General features: G+C 40.6%; 1 long non-coding RNA gene across 1 annotated transcript; it reads left to right on the top strand.

Annotated features, from left to right (window-relative positions):
- Window positions 1–4,670: 4,670 nt before the first annotated feature.
- Window positions 4,671–7,698, top strand: LOC140771383 (uncharacterized). The gene is made up of 3 exons (XR_012106155.1): window positions 4,671–5,091; window positions 6,855–7,263; window positions 7,498–7,698. It is a non-coding gene; the product is annotated as an uncharacterized lncRNA (long non-coding RNA).
- The last annotated feature ends 257 nt before the right edge of the window (window positions 7,699–7,955 follow it).

Here is a 7,955-nt window from a genome sequence, read left to right as displayed (position 1 = left end):
CTGTGCACAGTGGTCTAGTATGATGATGACATATAGAGATGACATTGATGATTGAGATGTTGAGAAATGCATATAATTTCATTATCATCTGATTACCTGATTATCGAGTGGTCAATATACATCACATATGATTACATTTGATATCATAACATGGTCATGGTCGGCATGCATCATGTGTCATATTTGACAGAGAGTTATGATGATCATATAACATGGAGATGTGTTTATTCATTATCGAGGATTGTATACTTTTATCAGTTATGACATGTTATCTACTTTTCATTTATATATTATTGAGGATACATTCATATACTCATTCATGACATGATACTTTTTCTGATTCATATTATCCAGTACATGATTTACTCTCTGTTTGGCATCACTGATTCGGGGTAAGGTCTATTCACTGAGCCTTTTGCTCATAACTCTCTTTATTTCTTTTCTAACCCCTCAGATCTGTGGTGCGTGATAGCGACCTGAGATATCTAGAGAATATATTTTAGAGTTATGATGAGGTGAGCTATTGATGCGAGACGGTATAGAAGATAGTTTAACCAGGCATTGAGTTGTATCGTTGTTTGTTATATTTGTACCTTATTGTATCAGACGATGATTTGTATAATACAGGTCGAATCATAGTGTACTCTTGTATCAGTTGTTTAGTTGTATCTTGATGGTTTGTTGTGGCCTGTGTGGGTCCTGCCAGATTATGTAGCGGTCTAGTGTATATTATTGTGGACTTTGATATTCATATGTTAACAGGTTTATTTGGTTAAGAGTATGATTTATTTGGTGATGGATTATATGATCATGGATATGTTAGTAGGTGTTATTTGATGATGTCATGAACGTATATGCACAGGAGTGTATCTGTGCGTGACGGGCCCCGCCCGACCTGTCGCGTGCGCTGCGCGTGCCGTGTGGGCGCGTGTGCGTGCACGTGCCCGTGCCGGGCGGGGGCGTTACAAGATCTATCTATGAGGTTGCTTATGGTAGGATCCCTCACTCTGACCAAAGCAACCATATTCAGTTGGATCTCGTCCAGGTCCATGGCGCAATCAATTGAAGAAGGTGAGGCTGAGAGGAGTGCCTGCTTGAGGTTTTGCACCATTTGAGCATGTTTCTCTTGTGGTGGTAAAGTCATTGCTGAAATAGGTTAACCCATTTTAATAGAATTCTGCATGGTACTTCAGCACTAGAGCGCTACGCCTCCTTGTTTTCGATGGTTTGAACGAATTCAATGTGCTCATAGCAAGGGTTTCCCATTCCTAGACAGATTGAAACTCCATTGATAAGCACCACCTTGGGGTTAGGTGATGCGATGGGTTGGGATGAGGCTGTCTTTCCTTGATTAGGTATGTCAACTCCTTGAGCCAGAGGGAGAGGCTGAGAGGAGATGACTTGGGTTGTGAGCATTGGGTTCGGTGAGCCTAAGGTGTAACAACCCAATCCAAAAAAAAAAAAAAAATTCATGGGCACGACGCGACCGGCCACACTGTGGCCGGCCTCGTGCCCATGCCAGCTGCTCATGCAGCTTGATGGGGCGCCACGCGCCTGCAGCCGCTGCCGCAGCCAACTGGCTGCGGCCAGCTGGCCGCGGTGGGCCCCGGCGGGCCCCGGCGCCGCCACTACTCCTCCTCCACCGCCTTCCCTCTCTCTCTCTTTAAATCTCTCTCTATCTCTCTCTCTCTCTCTCGAGGCTCTCTCTCTATATATATCTCTCTCTCTCTCTCGCCGAGGCCGGTCGTCGCCGTCGCCACCTCCACGAGCGCCGGTGAGCTCCTCTCTCACTCTCTCTCTCTCTCTCTCTCTCTCTCTCTCTCTCTCTCTTGCCCGAGGGTGGGCTTGTCGGAGCCGAGCCACCAGCGAGAGGCCGGCCGCTGGCTGGCCAGCAGCGGCTGGTGCCCTCCCCGCCGGCCCGGGTCCGCAACCGCCTCCCTCACCTCCCCTCTTCCTTCTCTTTCTCTTCTGTTCTTCTTCTTCTTCTTCTTCTTCTTCTTCCTCTTCTTCTTCTTCTTTCTTTCCTTCTTTCTTTCTTTCTTTTTCTCCTTCTTCCTCAGCTCCTTCTCTTTCTTTCTGCACAGTGTTGGGCTCGGCCCAGCACTGTAGCAGACAGTGCTGGGCCGAGCCCAGCACTGATGGCAGATGTGTTTAATTTATTAATTAATTAGTTTATTTAGGTTATTTATTTAGGTATTTTTCTTCTTAATTAATGTAAATAGATTATTTAGACATGAACTATGTTAATAATATTATATATCCTTCAATATAATTTTATTAATGATAATTTTTATCATTAATGATTAATTAGGTATAAATATATGTAATACTTATATTTATTTATTTATTTACATATCTATTAGATTAATAGATAGATTTGTAAATTATAATTATTAGATTTATATTCTAATATTCTTATGATCTACATTTTTAGTAATTCTATTAATTTGTTATACATTATTAGTTTGTAACAAATAAGATAATGACTACATAATCCCCAATTAATCAAGATATAATTTAATTATAATTAGGCTTTTATCTATATTTATATTTTATTTATAATAAAAATCTAGCCAATTATAAAATTAAGTAGAAATTCTAAAATCTAATAAATCATCATATTTTACTCGAACGGATTATAATGGGATAAACAACTAACTTTATGTTACTTAAATATTTTCAGATCCCGAACCCCTTATTTGAGACCCCGTGGACCTTGCTAGCGATGAGTGTCACTCGGTTACCTGACGGACGTGAGAGATGCGTGGTTTGTATCTTCTGATCAGACTGTGAGTAGTCTTATCCCCTAGATTCCTTTCTCAAATTAGGATATATGGTATATTATGTACATGCATGTTTTGGCCTCTAGCATGATTATATGACTTTATATAGAGATGATTTCAGTCGAGCATATTTTATCATGCACTTGATTAGACTGATCTGGGATATGAGTACATTGGTGATATATAGAGATGATTGGAGATGATTATGCTGTTATGGTTTTATGTCGGGATGATTTCTATCATGAGTATGGATGTGATAGATTAGCATGAGTATGCATGTGTTAGATACATGGTTGGAGTTTGCATTACATCATTTTGCTCTTGATTCCTATTCCACCTAAATTCCGGTTATGCATTGACTTGTTATTGTACTGGATATATGCATATGATTTGTCATTTAAAAAGGAAAGCATGAAATGCGATTGATAGGATAGTTGATAGAAAGCGTGAGGATACCCGAGTGGGCGCGAGGGTTAGGACGCGCTTGGTGGATGATTGATCGCTCGACATGGTCGCGATCCTGTTGGCCTTACGTCCGAGGTCGTTAGTCTGTGTGCGCAGCAGACATTCGGACACATGCCGTTCGCCAGGGCATATGTGGCGAGTTATCCTCACGAGATTTCTATTAGCTAGAAGGGTGCCCGGTCTGGATGGATGTTGATACCCTAGCGGATGGCAGGGTATGGTTATATTTGAGATACTCCTTGCGGATGGCAGAGTATGCTCTGAGCCTTCGGGCATGATGTTGAGACCGGGTACCGGGTGTTGACTGTGCACAGTGGTCTAGTATGATGATGACATATAGAGATGACATTGATGATTGAGATGTTGAGAAATGCATATAATTTCATTATCATCTGATTACCTGATTATCGAGTGGTCAATATGCATCATATATGGTTGCATTTGATATCATAGCATAGTCATGATCGGCATGCATCATGTGTCATATTTGAGAAAGAGTTATGATGATAGATGACATGGAGAGTTGTTTACTCATGGTCGAGGATTATATACTTTTATCAGTTATGACATGTTATCTTCTTTTCATTTATATATTATTGAGGATACATTCATATACTCATTCATGACATGATACTCTTTCTGATTCATATTATCCAGTACATGATTTACTCTCTGTTTGGCTTCACTGATTCGGGGTAAGGTCTATTCACTGAGCCTTTTGCTCATGACTCTCTTTATTTCTTTTCTAACCCCTCAGATATGTGGTACGTGATAGCGACTTGAGAAGATATTTTAGAGTGATGATGAGGTGAGCTATAGATGCGAGATGGCGTAGATGATAGTTTATATAGAAATTGAGTTGTACCAGTATTTGATATTTGTACTCTTTTGTATTAGACGATGATTTATATAATACAGGTCGAATCATAGTGTACTCTTGTATCAGTTGTTTAGTTGTATCTTGATGGTTTGTTGTGGCCTGTGTGGGTCCTGCCAGATTATGTAGCAGTCTAGTGTGTATTATTGTGTATTTTGATATTCATATGTTAACAGGTTTATTTGGTTAAGAGTATGATTTATTTGGTGATGGATTATGTGATCATGGATATGTTAGTAGGTGTTTTTGATGATGTCATGATTGTATGTGCACAGGAGTGTATCTGTGCGTGACGGGCCCCGCCTGACCTATCGCGTGCGTCGCGCGTGCCGTGTGGGCGCGTGGGCGTGCACGTGTCCGTGCCGGGCGGGGGCGTTACATAAGGGCCCCACCAGAGTTGGGTTCTTTGTACTTGAGGGTCCCATTAGCTTAGAAGCTTTTGGCGTGGGTTTTCTTCTTAGTGTGCTAGTGGAACTCCCAATAAGAGATCCCTGCACCTTTTTTTCTTTTATCTTTGTCTGGTTCTAAATTTGTGCCAACTGATTTGCTTGATTTGTTGCAACCATCATTAAATTATATGTTTGTTTTCTCCCAAGCTGGGCAGCGTGCATCAAATTGGGTTTCTTCTAACCTTATCATCTCGGTCCCCTATCTTCGTACTCTTTTGGCCTCATGTTGATGCAACGTGTGTGAGGCATGAGCAACATGTTTCACAATGCCTCTCTCTTTGGCATCCTTAATATCCTGACTATCCACCGTTCGTTGTACTCTCCTTTGGTGCTGCACTATGCATCGAGGCCCAAAATGGTGGCAACCTATGCTGGTGTAGTGGGCACGTCCGGCACTAGCTCCTCCTCAGCGCACCATAACTGGGCAAGGGATGTTGGTATGTGTTGACTTGCTGTCTCCGACTTTAGGCAAGCGTCAACCTGATGGCCAATCATCCTATGCTGGAAGCAGAATAGGGTATGCTTTCATAGACCACTTGCTGAACGAGTTCATGTTCCTTAGGTCCCAATCAGACTGCCATTTTAAGAGGTTGCTTGAGGTCGATCTCTACACAAACCCTAGCAAATCTACTGTGGATGTGGTCTAGGGTTGTTTCGTCAACTCGCAATGATTTTTCGATGTAAGCCACCATCAGGATAAGGGACTCTAATTTCCAGTACTCCTTCGAGAGATTGTGTAGTTGTATCCACACCAAGGCGATAAATAATGCTTTGGTTGTTAGCCGAAAGTTGTTTAGCTGTGGGATAAGGTTGAGCACCATCCTCGTGATGGTTCATGGCCTATTTGAGAGGATGTACCTCATATCATTCGCATTCTCAAAACTAAAAACATAGAATCCATTCGTGATGTTCACCACCGAGAACCCGTTAATGCCATTCCATAGTTTTGCCAGAATAATTTTTAAGCAATCCAAGGCCCTGCATCTCTCCAAGACTTTAGCCTCTAAGACTATGCAGTCTTTGGTTTGTTGTTTTAGGTTGGCAAGAATTTTTAGGGGGATTCATCCGTTGGCTGAACGATCCCTTTGTGCAACCACTGCGATAGAGGCCTAGGAGGTGCAACATGGGTCCGTCTTTTCCTTAGCTGGCTTAGAAGAGGAGGCTCACTTAGTTTGCACATCTTTCCCTCTATTGGAACAGGTTGAGCCTTTCCTTCATAGGTCGCCATTTATTCTCAAAGGGGAAGGTAATAAGAAAGGGGTGACAAAACTTTGTCGAAGGATCTTGATCTTTCCCACTGTATTGCTTCCTACATCGTATATTGAGTTATAAGTTACTTAAAGTAAACATCCGACTACTGCATGCATGAAAATAGCTGGATTAGCTGAATCTGTTGTTCATGCAGTCAATTCACCCTATCCATATCTTCACCTTGTACTTTCTAAGGGTATTTCGTCTGCATTACACATTAGTCTGTAAGAATTTTTCCATCTTCTGTGTTGATTAACCACATTTTTTGGTCTATAAAAGTTTCCGAGTCCGTCATGATTGTCCCTTTATTTTGTTTGAATACTTGCAGCATCACGTTGACCGATGGAAGCACAATATTCCTTCGATTTGCAAAGAGATCGTAAGCTATTATGTGCACTGTACTATTTTGGCATGAGGAAAGAGAGCTTCATCCTCTTGTACATGACAATTGTCAATTGAAGATTACTACTCAAGAGAAGTATTAGGTCTTTTTTAGGCACACTTTTCTTCATAGAATTTTATTTTATTTTATTTTATTTTGATCATTCATAAGCCCGAAGGCTAGATATAAACTTTTAGCTGCCTAGTCTAAATTTTAAGTTAAATGTGTTGCCGAACAATTACGTCGAATCAAACGCTGCCGAGATCTGCTCTAAGCCATTGCATTGCCAAGTTGTTCCTCTAAGCTAATCGCACTGTCGAATCATCAACTAAATTAAACTAAGCCACCAAACCACCAACCACTAAACAATTTCTCGACAATATTATTTGGGGTTGAAGTTGAACCTATGACCTCTTTGGTCATGAAGAAGGTACTTAGCAACTCTATCAAAGTTGGTTGGTACAGAATTTTATTGTTTGCTGCGGAGACTCTTGTTTCTCGTAATTATCTCACTCTTATTGTGGGTGTTTGCAGGCGTGGATCACTTTTGGCATCCAGCTCTTATTTTTATAGCTTTAGCTCTTCGTAGCTTGTATGACTTCTGACATCCTTACTACTACTAACGTGTTTCATGAAATATGAATCAGGGATGAGTAGCAACGGTCCTCGGAAGAGGCAGGTCTCATGCCACCTTTTAGGCAACGAAAGGATGATAATTCATCATTGAAAGCTGCAGCTATCTGCACTCCCTGTAAAATATATTTGATCGAGGTCTTTGTACTGAGCGACTAGCAGTGGATCAATGTACAATTTAAGATCCTAAACAATTTGTTGATCATAGACATGATGCTTGTCTATTTATGCCCTAACGACATTGGTATCAGCCTGTTAAAATGCAACCTTTTGCAGAAAACATTGAGGGCCAAGACTTGCTGTAAAACGGTGACCATACATCTGATGATTAAATAGCTTTTGGATGGTGAAGTGGAATGCATGCATCAGATGATTAAACGCAGAACGATGGCTAGTTTCAAGCAAGATGCAGAGGACAAAAAGGTTGTTCTTCCAATACCTACAAGTTGGTCCATATCCCATTGATCTTGAGCATTCTTTCAGAGGAGTGCAAACTAGATTTCTGCACGCTACTGTTGTATGTAAACCTACTTCATTGTAGAATAATTTCTCCTTGCTTAGCCTGCATTCGGAAGTAGGATATATTTAGTTCTATTAAAAAAAATATCTTAAAGTATACCTATCGATAGAGAAGTAACGTACAGATATACTCTCCAGATATTGCAGGATCTGATGCGAGAAGGTAATATCTGAAGTACATAATTCCACCTTAGAACACTTGTCGTGTCTCTCTGCAAGGATATAAGAACCACAAAACTGTGTCTCAGATTAACCACAGAACTGTTGGTGCCAGTTTTCAAATGCATTCATAACTCCTTCAAGTGGAACTGCAGATTGCAGATAAATAATATTCCTCTATCTTCTTTTAGCTCTGTATGATGAAAAAGTTCATGTATGAAAAATAAACTGACATTTCTGGATCACAAAAAAAATGAATTTCTATTACCACAATATTGATTAAAATTGTCCAATACAGCTTTCATACTTTTAACATCATAAGTAGCTGAAAACAAGTGATGCTTCCCTCTATGTTCTCTAGATAATTGACCTTCGTGAATGTCATTTGTGTTCAATACCAAACATACTTGATCAAAAAATATTAGACACAATGAAGC

This window comes from Typha angustifolia, chromosome 11, assembly GCF_048772165.1.
Source record: "Typha angustifolia cultivar Huaian chromosome 11, ASM4877216v1, whole genome shotgun sequence".
NCBI lineage: Eukaryota > Viridiplantae > Streptophyta > Magnoliopsida > Poales > Typhaceae > Typha > Typha angustifolia.
Note: the sequence above shows the minus strand (reverse complement) of the source record. Positions and strands in the feature narration are given on the sequence as shown.